Below are 15,914 nucleotides of genomic sequence, written 5' to 3' on the forward strand. Positions count from 1 at the left end.
CACCTGAAGAAGTGGGTCTTACCCAGGAAAGCTCATGACCTAATAAATGTGTTCGTCTCTAAGGTGCCCCAGGACTGCTTGATATTTGTGAAGCTACAGACTAACACAACTACCCCTGTGAGACTAGAACAGATCACTCGCTGATGTGTTTGCCACAATAGCACCCGGGCCCCGCTGACAGGGGTAGGGAAGGGCAAATGAGGCAGTTGCCCAGGGCCTGGCAATTCAAAAGGGCCCTGGGCTTCCAAATACTGCCACCATTCTGGGCTCTTTACATTGTCCGTGGAGTGCCTCCAGGAGGCTTTGAGGGCCGAGGAGGGCGCTGAGTGCTGGCTACCCTCTGCCCTAACCCTTCTGCCTGAGGCCGCACCTCTTCCCTGAGTGTGGGAGCCCTCTTCCTCCCCACTGCCCAGGGGCCTGGAAAGTCGGCCCACTGGTGGCTGCTAACCTGGCTCACAGCAGGGCTCCAAGTGCCTGTACCTCTTACCGGAGAATTCCCCCGGCAGAGCTGCACATATACAAAGCACAAGGTAAGTGCGGGTAATGTGTAAGGTAATGCACATTGGGAAAAATAACCCTAATTATACAAACAATACGATGGGGGCAAATTTCACTGCAACAGATCAGGAAAGGGATCTTGGACTTATAGTGGATAGTTCTCTGAAAACATCCACGCAGTGTGCAGCAGCAGTCAATAAAGCAAATAGGATGTTAGGAATAATTAAAAAAGGGATAGAAAATAAGACGAAGAATATCTTACTTCCTCTATATAAAACTATGGAGCGCCCACATCTTGAGTACTGCCTGCAGATGTGGTCTCCACACTTCAGAAAAGATATATTGGCATTAGAAAAGGTTCAGAAAAGGGGAACTAAAATGATTAAGGGTTTGGAACGGGTCCCATGAGGAGAGGCTAGAGAGACTGGGACTTTTCAGTTTAGAAAAGAGGAGACTGAGGGTCGATATGATTGAGGTGTATATAATCATGAATGGTGTGGAGAAAGTGAATACAGAAAAGTTATTTACTTGTTCCCATAATATCAGAACTAGAGGACACCAAATGAAATTAATGGGTAGCAGGTTCAAAACTAATAAAAGAAAGTTTTTCTTCACACAGCGCACAGTCAACCTGTGGAACTCCTTACCAGGGGACGCTGTGAAGGCCAGGACTCTAACAGAGCTTAAAAAAGAGCTCGATAAATATTTGGAGGCTACGTCCATAGATGGCTATTAGCCGGGTAAGGTATGGTGCCCCTAGCCTTTTGTCAAAGGCGGGAGATGGATGGCAGGAGACAAATCATTTGATCATTGTCTTCCGTTCACCTCCTCTGGGGCACCTGGCATTGGCTACTGTCGGCAGACAGGATACTGGGCTAGATGGACCTTTGGTCTGACCCAGCATGGCCGTTCTTATGTTCTAAGGACCAAACAAAAACACCCAGTGCTCCTGAGCATCTGCGATTGCCTTTGAAATCGCAGCTCCAGCTTAGCTTCAGAGTTAACAGGATCCCAACATATGGAAAAAAACCAAAATGGTGAGGACGGTTAATTTTAATATTCTGTTGCCTGGGGTGGATATGTAAAATGGATTTATTGTCAAGGTCTGTGCAGCCCCAGCCAGCCAAATGTCTCCTCCGAGTCCCACAGGGTGTTTTGGCTGGCAGATTTGGAGTCTATGGGTTAACATGCAGCAGAGAGGCGACGGTGCAGTTTGAAATCATTCCCTTCCCTTCCCCGGTTAATAATTTTTAACACTATTTTTAGTGAGGTTGATTAGGATAACAAGTAGCATTTGACTGACAGCTCTTTAAGACAGAACAGTTTGTAATTTGTACTTGACTAATATTGGCTAGAAATAATTGCACAGCAGGGGGCATGGATTTCAAGTTACAGTCTCAACTCAGGACTGCAGCACATACAAATAAGATTCCCTTCCCACATCCCTCTTCCAGCGTGTTTGACATCTCTAGGGAGGATGCATCCCTTGGCAGTGTGATTCTGTGAGCCACAGTGAAGATCTGGAAGGGGAATCTTCCTAGATGCAATTTTTTGGCTGATACTCAGTATTTTACTTCTAAAGACAGTATTAGAGTTTCTCTGTATTGAGCAAGAGGGTTGACTAATCTGGATCACGTTCTATTTTTAAATAAAAAATACCTCGTGGCTTGAGCTGATCAGCATCTCAGAGAACATGAAATGCCACCAGCCAAGGGGGGAGTATTTAAAAAAAAAAAAATCCATCGAGACACAGAATAAAAAACACCCGTGGGAAAAGAGATGGATTACAAGTCTGGTGGGGGAGATATGCAAGGCAGTAACAACTCAGGGGCAGGCACTGGACTAGTTTCAGAGAGGCAAAATATTCTAGCAGACCAAGGAGTCCTGTGGTGCGGTAAAGGCCGACTGGATCAGACGAGTTGCAGCCTACGAAAGCTTATGCACCAATAAACTTGTTACTCCTCAAGGTGTGACAGGATTCCTTGTTGTTTTTGCAGTGGACTCAGACTCTAAAGATCTGGAGTGATGTCCCAGCCATCCTGCAGTCAGCTGGGCCAGGATTTCATCCTGGTTGCTGGGGGGTCTATTCTCCTCTCTGCCACTGATCTCCTGTGTGACCTCTGGCAAGTTACTTCCTACAAGTTCCCTCCCGCCACCCCTTTGTGCCTTGCCTGGATAGTTAGCTCTTTGGAGAAGGGGCTGTCCTTCAGGGCCAAAGTCCGTACAGTTCCTCTCCCTGCTCCCGGGATACACTATTATGCAGGGTGGAAGCGTGGCAAAGGAAGGACAGAAAGAAGTTACCTCCTGTAACACTGAAAACCCCAGACAAGCAGTGCAGCACCCCTCTGGCTCTCCACACTGCTACTTGAGTACATGAGCATTGCCGGCACTAGCTTTCCGTGGTCTCTCTCTGACACCAGCCACAGTGGGAAGTGCTTGGGTAGTTTACCTGGCAGACACCAGGCTATTCCTTTTCTGGAGCTGACAGGAAGTGGAAGTCAGGGGAACACTTTGAGTGCCTCTAAATAATGGGTGAGGAGGGCTCAGTGCCAGGCAGAGGGCAAGACCTCTCCAGAAGCTCCCTCTGACGAGCACAGCACCATCCACTCTTCACAAGGCAGGCGGGACTTGCACAGACCATTTCTGCACCATCCTGTCTGGGGATTTCAAAAGGTTATGGACTCTTCTTTTGGCTCAGAGGAAGCCAATGTCCAGGCTGTTGCTGTCTGCATCCCTACGAGTGCCAAAAGCCCATCCCAAGATCTCAAAACACTGGCAAGTTCCCTGGTTTTATAGACGGGGAAACAGAGGCAGTGAAATGACTTGCCCAAGGCTGCATGCTACACCAGTGGCAGAGTTGGGCTCAGCTCAGCACTCACAGCCCTTGAAATCCATCCCAGCCTCGGCCCATCAGACCACGCCACAGACGTAGGTTTGTCTGTGCCGAAAGACCTCTGTTCTAATTAGAAATGGTCAGTCAGCAGGAGTGCACTAACAAGTAATACAAACACATCCCTAGCGCCGTCCCACCCATGTCTCTTCGGCACTTTGAATTCCAACAGATGTGTCACCCCCACCAGGTTTCACACAATCCCCATTTCACACTGAAATACACCAATGAGCAGATGGGTTAAGAGACTCACCCAAGACCACGGCAAAGTGTCAAGAGACCCAAGATTAGCCCAGGCGTTTGCCCAGCTCCAGTTTGTTCTCTAACCAGGCAGCCAGGCTGAAGCCCTGCTGGGCATTAAGAGGTCAGAGCCTGCTCCACCCATCTTTACTCTGCCAAATAGCGGCAGCTTACAATCCCCTATTCAAGGGGCTTAAAATGGCCAGCTCCCATATACCCTGTTGGGGACAGGAGGCAAGCGAGATACCAAGCAGCGAAGGAGCTGGCGATCCCTGAGACCTGCTCTTTCCTCGGAGCATTTTCCAGCAGCCAAGAGGAATGTTTCCCAACGTCCAGCTCCGGGTTTTCACTGCAACTCTTCCCTCCATCACTACCCTCCACCCACCCCAAGCTGTGGCACAGATTAAGACCAAACAGAGGGGAGGGAGCTGGAGGGGGAAGCTATGGATAAGCTGAGACAGGCAATTGCTGTCCTCGGGAGACAGAACAAGCCAGACCTTAGCAAGTGGCCTCCACCCGCTCAAAAAGCAATTAAAAACAAGGCACTCGGATGCATAGTTCAGCTCCTGGTGCTTAGACAGCATTTCCTCTCCCCACCCCCTCATCCCTGGCAACTCTGGAAAGCTGCAAGGCTGTTAATTGAATGAGCCACAGGGTGTGAAAAGAAAATCTCCGCATATGGGGAGCAAAAATTCACCGGCTGGGAACACCGCCAGACCTGGCCAACGCTGCCACTGTTTTCGGGTAGCCGGCCCAGCCAGCATCTCGGTGGGTGCTCTGCGCCCCAGCAAGGAGACCAGCATCCTAGTTGTTCCAGAGAGATCCCGTACCTGTGGCAGAGAACCTCCCACCAACAAGCTGCGCGCACCAAGGCAGTGTCTGTATGGAGCCCCCTCCTCTGACTGCGGGGGACCGGCTATGGGACCCGGGGTTAGCCCCAGAAAGGTCACGATGGAGAGGAGAAATGAGCCCTTTGAAGGAAAGCCCTTATGTGTCCTGCGGTGGTGTGCAGGAGCCTCGGTCCCGAACCCGGAGCAGGCAGGCACCCCACAAACACACAATAGGCAGCCTCCGCCCCAGAGTTTATAATCCAACTCCCAGACAGGAGAGCGCAGGTGGATGCAGACACGGGGGGAACCTGGAAGTTCTCAGGTGCGGCACACAGACAACTGTCACCAGTGGGGGAAGATCCTTCTTCTCCAAAGCTGATCTCCTGCCACCTGAACCAAGGGGAATCACCAGTAGTTGGCAGGGGAATGTGGCCTATGGCACAGTCACAAGGGGAGCAGTCAGTATTCACAGGCTACAATAGCAAGTATCCAGGACAGATGTGAAAGACAAGCTGTGTGCCCACAAGCCTCCTTCTGCAGGAGCCATGGGAAAGAGATTCCCCAGAGCCACCCCACAGTAGGTAACACAAGGCAGAGACTCACAGCAGCTTATATGGAGCCAGGACCTCCTTTTCCGAGCTCCCCCTGCAGCTGCTAACCTGCGAGTTGGAAAGGGGCGAGCGCGCGAACCCAGTGACTTACGTCTCCCTTGGCAGAGCAGCATTTCGATGGCTGCAGCCCGAGGAAATCCAGCTGCACTGAAGCCCATCTGTCTCCTTGAGAGAGACTCCCGCCCACCTCAGCGAGCAGAGAGGCTCCTTGTACCCAAATATCTCAAGGCTGGAGCGCTATCAGTGTGTGACAGCCTGCCAGACTGCAGGGCGGAGGAGGGGAAGCAGTCTCCTGTCCACAAGGGCTAAGCAGAGAGAGACAGACAGGCTCCCACCCACACACTGACCAGGTAACCAGAGCGAGATCCGGAGATACCACATTCTCATGTCTGTTGCGGGAAAGCAGAGGTCTCTGGAGCCGGAGCCATCCACAAAGCAAAAGTCCTGAAGCTCTAGGACCGGTGGGGATCAAGGATGAAATTGTGCTCCTGCCCTTGGGATACTGTACCGAGAGCAGTGTGCTGAGAAGCCAGGGATGGGACCCCTAGCACTAGTGTGTGGATCTTGCGGGGAGCAGGTTAATCCCTTCTCCTCACTGCCAGCAAGTGAAGTGCGCCAGCTGCCTTCAGGCTGTGCAGAACAGCAGCTTTCTGCTAACCCAAAGGCCATGTTTGTATTTGCCAGGGACACTTTCTTTATGGGAGCCAACTGCAAACAGTCCGTCCTCGTGCACGGTGCTCTCATGTACCCGCTGCAGCCTGGGAAACCTGACCAGTGACTTGCTGCTTTCACGGCTGCTGTTCCGAACGCTGTGGGCAATAACGGGGTCAGTCCCGCTTGAAAATAAACACCCAGCAGTAGGTGCAGTGGGCACTGGAGAAGACCTCTACAAGGCTACAGCATTAGCACAGCCACCGCCTACTGTAGCAACCGGGAGGCGGAGAGGGGGCAGCACAGAGAGATGGGGAAAACCCTCCACGCTCCTCAGTGGCCAAAGGGCTTTGGGGAGGAAGCTGAGATTGGGGAGCAAGATCACCCATCAGACTTCCAGGTTGTTGGGAGACAGCTGCAGGGGAGGAAGCTTTGGAGTCAGTACATGTCATCCAACCCCAGAGAGGATGGAGCCTCCCAGCCAGAGCCCCAGTAAGAACCACAGCACCCCCCTCTTCCCAGGAGCTTTTGTGTGAGGGGCTGCAGAGAAAGGAAGACTTCTCCCAAGGGCAGCGATCAGCTCTGGATAAAGCTGGCTGGGACTCTGACAAACCCCTCTGCACTGAAAAGGATCAGTCCCTCGACCCCGAGACTGACCCTCTTTCGCCATCAATCTGCTGACTCCGACCCATCGGAAAGAGCTCTAAGAGCGTCAGAACGGGAGGGTCTTGACATTTCCCCATCAACTTGTTTTTTGAGTCAATGGCTTCGTTCTGAAACGCCACCACACGAGACGTGAAAAAACAAGTAAAAAGAGGAGATGTTTTTATTGATCCAAATTAAAAGCTTATTTTGGGATTTCCAGGGAGAGGTTCAGTTTTTTGTTCCAAATTTGGATGGTTTCAGATAATCACAAGATGTCCACCAGATGGAAAATACTTTCCAGCCCTGGGCTGTAGATTGGCTAATAGCAGCATCTTCAGCTGTCTGGTCTCTGGTAAGTTTTGAGCACAGATCAGACGGCTGTGACGCTAAAGTCACAAGCTGCAACATTAAAATTAGAGCACTTGCACCCTCCAATCTCCCTCGCCCTGGGATGGGAGCTGGGGAAGAGACCAGCGTGTGGGCCTGCTAGGCCCTGGTCAAAGCCTCAATCTGAAGGCAAACATCGTCAAGATTAGAGGTTAATAAATGCACCCGCCTCATGCCCGACTGAGAAGCGGAGCTTTTAGGCTGGCTAGACAGACTCTGGTTACGTCCACACCATAAGCACCATGCAGGCACTTCCTGCATGGCAGAAGGGGTTTTACTGTCAGCGTAAGTAACCCCTCTCCCCCAGCGTGTCAATTCCTCTGTTGATCTAGCCAGAGCCTTCCTGTTCGTAGGACAAGATGGGACAGCCACCCTAGGCCCCGCTCTCTCGGGGCCCTGCCATGACTGCCCAGGCCATCCTATGGACGGGACGCGGGAGGCTCACCTGGGGAAAGGCTCGGTGCCAGCAGCAGCAGGGGTTGCCTCCCTAGTCCCTGCCTTCACGATGCGGCGCGCAAGCAGCAGCCAGCTCTGCTCCCCTGCACCCTCCAGGCCCACTGAGCCCTGCTTCTCCGCAGCAGTGGGAACCGACCCCTGCTCCTGCCGGCCACGGAGGAGCAGGGCGAAGCAGGCTGGGAGGGCATGGCAGAGTGGTGCAGATCAGGCCGGCACTCATGCCGCTCAAGTGGTGAATGGGGGCTCAGGGGGGTGTGGAGGTGAACCCTGACTGCTGCCGTGCCAGGCAATCTCCAGCCCGGTTGGTTGGGGAGGGGGGAAGGCCACAGGAGGGGACAGGACCTACAGCTAAAGGCCCATCCTGGATCTACCCAAACCTACCCCGGGGCCCAGGGCAGCAGAGCTGGGGTGTGAATTTCCCCACCCCCAGAACAATATAGCTTACATTGACCTTAATGTGTAGTCCAGGCCTCCTTGCAAGAGCAAACTGAAAAGTACAAACAACAAGGAGTCCTGTAGTCCCGTTGAGATTAATGGATTTATTAGGGCATAAATTTTCATGGGTAAAAACCCAATTCGGCAGATGGATTAGAGTGGAAACACGAAGGGAGGTATGCAAGTAAGAAAATTACTGCAAAATAGAAACAATAAAGCCTTGAAATGCACGATTTCAAGTTGCTCTTTACTCTCAACTCAAAATTCTACTCTGCCCGGCCCTGGCTCAACACGCCCGGCCCCACGCGACCCGTTCCACTCCCTGCAGCCCGGCTCACCACCTGCGCATGGCTCCGGCTCACCACCCCCGGGGGTGGCTCTGGCTCAACCCCTCATCCTGGTTTAACTCCCCAAACCCTGGGTCAACTCCCCCCGCCCCCCCATGTGCCACTCCAGCCTAACTCCACCCCCTGCCCCCCTGCAGCCCTAACCCACCCCAGGCTTATCCCCTCTCCCGCGTCCCATGGCTCCAACACACCGCCAGGCTTTATCCTTCCCAACTCCCCGCCCCAACCCCGGAGTTACCTTCCAAAAGGAGCTGCAGGTGCTCCTGCTGGTCCCACGGCTGCAGAACATGCGTTCCCCCAGGGAAAAAAGCCACCCTCCGACTTCTGCAAAATTCGTGTTATGCGAGGGTGCGTGGGAACAACCTTCACATAACTCAAGGGACTCCTGTACCTGCCTTCCTATTTCTACCCCAATCCATCCGATGAAGCGGGTTTTTTTTAAACCCATTGAAGCTTATGCCCCAGTAAATCCATTAGTCTCTAAGGTGTTACAGGACTCCTCGTCGTTTGTACAGATGCAGAGTAAGACAACGGCCCCTCTGAGACTGAGAGTACAAGCTGCACAGCAGAGTTGGAGACAACAGAGATTGGGAACGAGCAAAGGCAGCTTTGGAGTGTGTGCGTGGGGCGGGGGGATTCCATGGTACTTCTCCCCCACACTCCTAGGTACAAGGACCGTACACCAGTGCTCATTGCCTGGCTGCTCTCATCTGCTCCATTCCTAAGTCTGGAACTTTTGCCAGTTTGCACGTCAGTCCTTGCAGAAGAGTCCAGAGCACCCAGCAAAGCTAGCCTGCCCAACGGACCGTGGGTAAGGAAAGGACAGGGTTTCAGGTGTGTATGACACCAGGCTCCTGCACGTGCTTGACCATCCTTCGCTTCTCCGTCCCAGACAACAGCCCGCTTTGAAAGGGGAAGGCTGGCTGCCCCCCACACTGCCGAGGGACACACTGACAGGAGTGTCCTTTCTCCTAGCCACGCAGCGTCTGCCTCTTGCTAGCAGGGACAAATTCCACTTGAGCTACGCTGCTGTATTACAACAACATTAGCTGAACGCTCTTGGTCATTATCCCATGTCCAAATGAACATGCCATCTACACAACCTCGTGCTTTTCTTACCCTAAAGCTTCCCGCTGCCATTTTGTGCTCCGCACACTCCCTATGTAGACCTAGAATTCTAGTTCTACGCACAGACACGCAGGTCTTGTCGTTTTCCATACGGATGCAGAAAGCGTGTGCAAAAAAAAAAAAATCTCCCCAGTGGAGCTCTTGCAATATCCAGGGATGGGAAAAGAACACAAGACTACAGCTTCAGGGGCATAGACGTTTGTGAGGCTTCTGGTGTTGCAGGCCATCTGCTAAGGCTGAGTGCTCCAACTGCAAAGTTGCTATCCTGGCTTCAGGATGCAAGGGGGGTTAGTGGATTACAGCCTCAGTCCCTGACATTTTAGGGTCTCTCTCCTGCCCCAAGGACATTGAATGCTTGCAGTCCTTAAAGACAAGGGATGGTACTCAACCAACTGCTCAGATCTAAGCTGCTGCCAAGACCTTTGAACAAATTTAGATCCATACTTTGTGGCCCATAACCAGGGGAAAGGGCCCGTCCTGGCTCCATCACAGCGAGGGACAAAACGTCATGTTAGATCCAAGGGTGTTCGTGCCAGAGTCATCTGTAGAATGGGTCCCACCCAATCTCTCTATCATCATCATTATGGCTAATGCAGCCCAAGAGGAAGGATGGGTCAGTAATTAACGTGCTGCCTGGGACTTGGGAGACCAGATTCAGTTATCTGCTCCACCACAGACTTTCTATGTTGTCTTGGACAAGCCACTTAGGCTCAGTGCCTCAGTCTCCCCAAATGGGATTAACAGCGCTGCCCTGCCTGCCGGGATGTTGTGAGGAGCTCAGATACTATGTTCATACAGGCCACATAAGTACCATAGACAAGATCATGGTGCCTCAACAGGCAAACCATTCTTTAAGGTGCTACCAGACCGCTTGTTTTCAGTTCCGACAGGATTTCATTCTGACTTCATCAGCTGACTGCCAGGGTTGCAAGTTTGTGCTAGGAAACCGTAGGAATCAGACCATGATGGTTCATGGCACGGCCACACCCAAGCATTCAAATAATTCATGATTCAGGCCCCAGCATACCACAAGGTGCTTGAAGCGGGAGAGGGCAGCTGGTTCTTAGCCCACTAGTGGTTTGGACCTCAGGGCACAAGCACAGCCATAATGGTGCAAGAAACTTTCCTTTTCAAATGCAAAGCAGTCGGGTGAGACTGCTGACTCCAGGTGCTCCGGCTTTAAGAACACCCAGCATCACACGGCTCACAGTGCCGTAACAGTGGGCTTAAACGGCCAGCTCTCTTTGCAACCCAACCATTCCTTGGGCCGCTGCCTGCAACGCTCAGCCACTCCCTACAAAGACAGGAGTGGAGGGATGGTGCTCTCCTCCCCCACCCCTCCTAATCCAGATGCACTTTCTCCAAGATAAAGCAAATAGATGAAAGGGCGGGGGGGGGATATATGGTAAATCATGCTCCAGGAACCCTCTCCCCTCCCACAGGCCTAACCTGGTGTCTTAAAGGGCCTGCCTCATCCACCAATCCTGTCAGCTCCAGTTAAATTCAAAACCACCTTAATTAAAGCTAAAACCAAGCAGCAGAAAGGTAGCACGTTAAAGAATAACAGAATGATTTATTCGGCGATGAGCTCTGGTGGGGCAGGCCCACTTCTTCAGATCCACGAAAGCTCGGCACTGAATAAATCATTTTGTTAGTCTTTAACCTGCTAACTTTCTGCTGCTTTGTTTGGACTGAATACAGACTAACACGGCTACTTCTCTGTAACTAATTAAAGCTACACAGCCGCACCTAGCAGGGGCCAAGGCGGTCACAGAAAGGAAAGGGAGAATTAAATTAACACGCAACTTCACTCCATCTCCTCCCCCAGGGTGGGAGGATGAGGGGCAATCGGAAAGGGGAAGGAATTCAACGCCTTAGGAGACCGAGGATTGACTCAAATGCTTTGGCTGCTTTATCGGACTAAGCAAACTGTGAGCACCAACACGCTTCAGTCGGCAGAACCAGGCACCCGCAGATTGGAATTTTCCTCTGTGGTATGAGCATGTGTCATCCTTGTCGGTCCTGAGCCAATCCTGACAATTATTTTGGCTTGTCAAGTTCGTTATGAAACGACTTGCCTCGGCAGGCAGGGTTCCACGTAAGTTATCTGTAAACACCCAGCACGGAGGGCAGCTGGCTGAGGCCCAAGTGAAAACAAAGGCAGGGAGACATGCACTATCGGAGTCCTTCCCCAGCAAGAACGCCCGGAATGAGAGTCCCAGAGCCTGGGCCGGGTGTGTAAGACTCAGCAGGAGAAGAAAGGGTGTTACTGCAGGCAGCAGAGCCAAGCCCGGGCAAGCAAAGAGGAGTCCAGAGCCCTTAGGCAGTGACATTTCAAAAAAGCTGCGGGGGGAGTCGCTTTCTGGTTTTCGAGTCCTTCGGCCGAGGGTAGGCAAGAGACAGCTCAGAGTCCGGCTCCAGCCCTGCAAACTTTTAATCTGGCCTGTGGCCAGCTGCGAGGGCTGTGGAGGGGGACAGCTTCAGGTGCTTCCCCTCCACCCCTCGGCAAAATCTCTCAACTCCCATTGGCCAGTTTCACCGGCGGCAAACAAAATCTCTTAGCTCCAACCGACCAATAGGAGCTGAGAGGTTTTGCTGGGGGCAGGGGCAGCCTGCAAAGCCCACCCCCACAGCGCAGAGAGCCACATGGAACAGCCACTGGGCTTGAGCTGCCGGCAGGCAGGGACGCCAGGCTGAGAGCTCTGGTGGCCAGGAGCTGCTTCGGTAAGCACCACCAGCCACAGCCTCTGGCATCACACCCCAGCTCTCTCAGACCCTGCATCCTCCCCCAGGCCAGAGTCCTCTCCTGCACCCACACCCCCTCCTGGACCACGAACTCCAATCCCCTGCCCCAGGGCACAATTCACTTTCACCTAAACTCCTTCCCAGACCCCACACCCTCTCCTGCATCCCAGTCCCCTACTCTGAGCTCCCGTCTCCATCCCAGACCCTGCACCTCCCCTATAGAGAAGTGTGGCCCCCTGACCACTTACCAAAATCCTGGCTTGCCCTTCCTCATCAAAACGTATTCTCCCCTCCCCGCCTTAGGGGTTAAAATCCTGGAACCAGAGCACTAAGACGTACCACAAGGGGCATCTACTCTAACCCCTGCCAAGATGCAGAATTTGTCAGGTCTAAACCAGGATGGCCAACCTATTTGCAACGGGGGCCACATGGCAATTTTTTGCATGTTCTGGGGGACAAACACAAAATAGCCCCAAACCTGCCCCGCTATCCCCAGGTTTAACCCCTCTCAACCCCAAATCCCCACCACCATCACCAGGCTGAACTCCCGTCAGCCCTAAACCCGCCCCGCCCATCCGCAGGCTTAACCTGCCTCAGAGGATGAGCTCCATGTGCTGCCTTCACCTCCCTCCACAGCCCACACCTCCTGCCCCCTTCCCACCGCAGCTGCATAGCTCCAGCAGGGGTGGACTCAGCGGCCCCTCCCCACGGCTCTCCTGCTCACTTCCCTCACCTGCAGCATGGGCGACTCCTTGAAATAAGGGAACTCGATCCCTCCACCAGCTGCCCTGCCAGCCATTAAACCAATTAAATTTCGTTCCGTTATTTCAGCCACAGCAGGGCAGAGACCTTCAAGGGGCTCCTTAAATTGCAGCATGCAGCTCTGGAACCCCTCCCCAGCCTGACTACACTCCATGCCCCATGCTCACTTTGGGCAGCCTGTGTAAAAGGGCACCACTGCTGCGGGGAAAGGCTTTGTGGGCTGGATGCTGGGCCATGTGTTGGCTACCCCGGTCTAAACCATCCCAGACAGACAGTTATCCAGCCTGCTTTTGAAAACCTCAGTGAAAGTTTGAAAACCTCCATGATTTCTGTAGACAGCTTGATCCAAGGTTATGTTCCCCCTTTTATTCCACAACCACACAGCCTAGAATTTTTAGGGTTTTTTGTTTTGTTTTGTTTTGTTTTTTTGTGGGGGTGAGGGGGAGAAGGGAAGATGAGAAGAATCTCATACCCCCACCATTCCAGGAGCCAGGGATTTAAAAAACATCCACTTTGCAATAAGTCACAAGAGTGGGTAATACTGGATAACTTCAAAACTCATTTGGACTCCTGCATGTTGTTTCCACTCGCTTTAGCATTGAGATGGGGTTTGTAGGAAACCCACACACAAAGCAAAAACTCCACGGCCTGAATTTTCAGAGACGTGGGGGGCCAATTTGAACCTGATTTTCAGGTGGACCTGAGCGTAGGGTTAGCATATCTCAGATGCCCCAAAAGAGAACATGGCGGTGGGCAGCATGTCCAAGGTGAGAGGGTGGCGTTACTGCTGGTCACAGCCAGGGAGGCTGGTGCAGGCCCAGGACACAATGACAGCCGGTTGTCAAATCCTCCCTGCCTCTCCTTTTCCCCAGTGCTGGGAGCTAGCTCTTGGGTGGGTGGGATCCAGCAACTGCAGCTGCAGGGAAAGGACAAAAAATTAGTCCTCTTTCTGAGCTTCCTGCAACATCTGCCTTTGAAAACCCCTAGCCACAGCTTCTCATTTGCAAAATCCACCCAGAGAGAGGAACAAACAAAATCCACCCAGCAAGAAGATCAAACAAAGAGGAAATGTCCAGGAAAACCTGCCCATATGGCAATCCGACCCAAACACTCTACCTCGGCAGGGCAGGAAATCAAGCTCCTTTAAAAGGAACCTGAAACTGTGCCCCCAAAGCCTGTTTTGTTTTTTTTAATTTCATCTTGGGTTCTACACAAAGCTGTGATTTGTTCGGTCTGTGACTTTCCATGAGTTCCGTAGTGGCTGTCTCCAAGGCCTGCTGCTGCAGGGCCACCTGCTCTCAGTCCCAGGGCCAGCTGCGCCAGCTGCAACTCAGAAGGCCTCAGGCAGCTGGCTCTGGGCCCCGCTCGTGCAGCAGCGGGTGTGGCTAGTCCAGCGGTCGCAGGGGCAGCCCCGGGGAGCATCTGAGCAGCAGAGGTCCCATGGCAGTTGGAGAACTGCTGTCGACTTCTAGCACTAGAGCAGGGCCTGCCCCAGCAGGACCCAAGAAGGAGCCGTTTACTCAGGGGGACTTTTGGTAAAAGTCACAGGCAGGTCACAGGCTGCGAATTTTTATTTATTGCTTGTGGCCTGTCCTTGCTGTGTACCAAAAATACCCGACTACCTCTTAGCTTTATTCCTACGCCCCACAAGTGCCAAGAGGTGTCACATACCTAGCAGAGTGCCACTGCGCATAGACCTCTGCATCTTTCCAATGGACAAGCTCCAACCACTGCACTGTGGCAGCGTTCCCTGTGAGCTGAGCCCTCGGGAAGCCGCCCAGGAGAGATTCTGGTCTGTCCCGGCTGACTAGCAGAGCACCCACAGCCAGCGGCAGGTGTTTCTATTGGTGGTGCACATCTGGGCATGCCTTGGTGCATATAACAAAATTTATTCTGACCAGGATGGAAAACATTACAGGGAACCCTGGGGAGAGGCCAGGTCAAGATCTGACAGCCCCAGGCATGCAGGCCAAATGCCATTCCCGTAGGTTAAACATACCCATCTGGGTTTTGAGACATTCCCACGAGCAGAATCACCAGCTTGCTACACAAGCCTTGCCCGGCCGTGGCGATCCCTACTTAGAATCAGAAAACAATAGAGCTGGAAGAGACCTAAAAAAGCCATCGAGTCCAGCCCCCTGCTCTAAGCAGGACCAAACCCACCAGATCAGCCCAGCCAGGGCTTTGTTGAGGCGAGACTTAAACATTCCTAGGGATGGAGACTCCACTACTTCCCTGGGTGGACCATTCCAATGCTTCACCACCCACCTAGTGAAAAAGTTTTTCCTAATCTTCAACCTGGACCTTCCCAACTGCAACTTGAGACCATTGTTCCATGTTCTGACATCCGTGACCACTGTTTGTCCTTGATTTCCGCATTCAGCAACAGGGGGAAACAAGTTGTTGTTTTAAAATGGGTAAATACAACTGACCCCAAAATCCTAGGAGGGGGAACCAGCCCCCACCCCCAGATTATTCCCAGAAGTGGAGAGAGCCAGCAAGCCATTCGTGCTACCCCAGCTCTGTCACTATACCTGTAACAGGCTCACCCCAGGGCCCAGTTAGCCAGGCTCACCACACTGGAGAGCCACCTACATGAGGAAAATTACACGCTGCTGACAATGGTCACCAGCCAGAGATACGCTGTCTGCTCAGCCCTTCACCTGGGGCTGAAAGCAGCCTCTGCATAGTGCCTGTATACAACCAATTCCTTCCTGGAAAGCATCAACCACCACAAACACATTAAAAAGTGCAAAAAAGATCCAATCCATGCTAGCCCCCAAACTATTCCCTACACCAGCTTGGCCAACATGTGGCCTGTCGGCCTGAATCCAGCCCCCGGAGCCTTTTCATCTGGCTGGCGCCATTTTGAAAGCCAGCTGGGTGGCTCCAAGCCGCATGCAGCTCTTTAAGGAGCCACTTGCGGCTCCGGTCACCGCCGCCACTCACTCATCCTCTGGCTCCCTGCCCTGCTGTGCTGAATGAGTAGAACTCAATTTAATTGGCTTAAATGGCCAGCAGGGGGGATCCAATCAAACCAATTAAATTGAGTCCCATGATTTCAGCACGGCAGGGCAGGGAGCCACATGTGCTGTACGTGGGGGAAGGAAGTAGGAGGGCTGGGGGGAGCCGTGCAGCCATGGTGAGGCAGAGATGGCAGCCCAGAGACGGTACAACAGGTGGGTGGCAGCTCGCGGAGCTCCTGTGTGAGGTAAATTAATCCTGGGTTTGGGGCTGCGAGAGGTTAAGCCTGGGAGGGGGGCAGTTTGAGGCTGTTGGGGGGCGGGTT

The 15,914-nt window shown here is 52.8% G+C and overlaps 1 protein-coding gene across 6 annotated transcripts in view; it reads right to left on the minus strand.

The window, feature by feature from the left end:
* SRC (SRC proto-oncogene, non-receptor tyrosine kinase) overlaps window positions 1-15,914 on the minus strand; it is an 89,599-nt gene that overhangs the window by 43,809 nt on the left and 29,876 nt on the right. Inside the window, exon 1 of one of the 6 annotated variants that reach the window (XM_075012117.1) lies at window positions 5,161-5,251. The exons of the other annotated variants lie outside the window; for them this stretch is intronic. The gene's annotated coding sequence lies outside the window, so the exon portion shown is untranslated. Of the gene's footprint in view, window positions 1-5,160; window positions 5,252-15,914 lie in introns of those variants that run through there. 6 annotated transcript variants of the gene reach the window in all.

This window comes from Carettochelys insculpta, chromosome 17, assembly GCF_033958435.1.
Source record: "Carettochelys insculpta isolate YL-2023 chromosome 17, ASM3395843v1, whole genome shotgun sequence".
Taxonomy (NCBI): domain Eukaryota; kingdom Metazoa; phylum Chordata; order Testudines; family Carettochelyidae; genus Carettochelys; species Carettochelys insculpta.